Genomic DNA, 2,092 nt, shown 5'->3' on the forward strand with positions numbered 1-2,092 from the left:
TCACGACCTAAATCCTCACATCTTTCAGGATATTTGTGTGATCATTTCACACGAATGTAAGCCCTAATAAATAAAATTGGCAGGATGAAACACCTAAATATTTCTCCTCAAAACTGAAGCCAAACATTAGGATAGCTTGGGAAGTCACCAAAGTTCGCCTCTAGATCCCTGACATCCCCTTGTTCTTCCTCCTTTGGATTCTCCAATAAAATTTTCCAAATTTGAACCAATCCCCTTTCACACCTCTAAGTACAATCTCATTGAAAAATCCTGCCCTTTGAAATTCCTCGAAGATAATATTTCTTGATTTTTATCGAGAGTCTTCTTATATGACTTTGGTCATTTAAGATGTAATTACTAACGGGGCTTGCCCTTATAGGAAGCATTTCCGAACCTAGCTTAATATAAACCCTATTTAATCCCTTATATTAAATAACGGAACTTGTTGGCAAATATAAAGGTTTCGCAGACCAAACCGACGTCATACTTTCCTTAGTTTATATGATCGAGCCTCATCCTCGAGTCTTGTGTTTATCCTTCGGGATGGATATAAGATTTGAGGTACAGTGCTCTTTCATTTTAAACTATGAAAAATATGGGGTCAGTTTGATTTCATACTTCAACGTCCTTCCGAAGCGGGCGATGGGATTTTGATTCCAGCGACCGACAACTTCTTACGGGCAACTCCCAAACCAACCCAAAATATCGCCGACAGCTTCTGGTGACTCTGCTAGGGACGTGCTTTTCTCTCCATTCAAATCAAGAAATTATATTTTCATACAACGGTAATGTGTCCATGTCCCTTTTGGACCAAATTACCCTTCTTCCGTTGACATACTTTACCAATTTCTGTCTTGGGAAAGTACAGCCAACTCCTCAACTCCTTGGACTAGCTGTTCAACCATCTTTGAACAGAGGGGTTTAGAAGGCCATTTTTAAATTTTTATATGTTTATATGGGGTCAGATCCTCAATAGGTGTGTCGGTGGACTAATTCCACCTGGGCAATCTTTGCCACTAATTGGGTCCTGCACTGGGTCCTAAAATTTCTTCACATCTCCCTTCCAAATTTGATTTACTATTCTAAAAATTAAACCAAATCGTGTTGTGCTGCGCGCACTTTGAAATTTTCTTATATTAATTAAATCTTACACATTTTTAAATAAAGAAGTTTAAAAATACCGATAAATTAAGACCCGCCCGGTCTACAGATCAACCTCTATTTTCAGTGCTTGCACTAAAGATCACGAGTTTTTTTTTGGCCATATAGCTAACCCTAAAGCTTTCTATCTTAAATCCTGTTGTAATGGCCTACGCAATGCTGACCTTTTCCTGCAACCTGCCAACGGACTGCAACACCCATAACGTCGCTCCCACCATCAAGTTTGGGGCTGGATTTGAAGACCTCTAGGTTATCCTCGGGAAAGCCCTATTCGTGATAATGAAGATCGCTGCTCCAAAAATACAAGAACCATCTGCAGAATTCAGTTTGAACTGCCTTCAGGACTTCCCTACCTGCAAGAAGGCTAAAGATACTACCGTCGTGACACCCGTCAAACCTGTTATCTCCGTTACTGCTAAGGGGAAAGAAGTGATGATCGTTGAAGACCCGACTGATGGATTGACTGTCCTACCACCTGTATTTGAAATCGGGTCGAGCTCAAGGACTGTACCACTGACCCGGACTCAAAGGAGGAACCGCAATAGAAGAGTTCGGAGGGACATCAAAGCCTAGACTCATGAAAACACACCCGTTGAGAAGGAGCCTCATCAAATTTAAGAGGTGTTACCAGAAATGTATCCACTCCTACGAGGAAGTAGAATCCATCCTCTGACAGTTACTGATGGATATGAGAGTATCCGGAAGATTGATGTCGCATTACTAGACATTGTAGCCGGTCTACACCACAGGGAGCATACCTTCCCTCGACATATCAATGTATCTACTAAGACGTCCTATCCTGAGGCATCATCATTGAAGAAGAAAAGGGTATGGGTACCCAAGGTCGCTGCACCGATACAGTTCATTGAGCCTGCAAGACAGGAAGTAAAACTAGTGCCTGAAATATCTGACATCGTCGCGACAATAGCCA

Source organism: Phalaenopsis equestris, unplaced genomic scaffold, assembly GCF_001263595.1.
Source record: "Phalaenopsis equestris unplaced genomic scaffold, ASM126359v1 Scaffold210878, whole genome shotgun sequence".
NCBI lineage: Eukaryota > Viridiplantae > Streptophyta > Magnoliopsida > Asparagales > Orchidaceae > Phalaenopsis > Phalaenopsis equestris.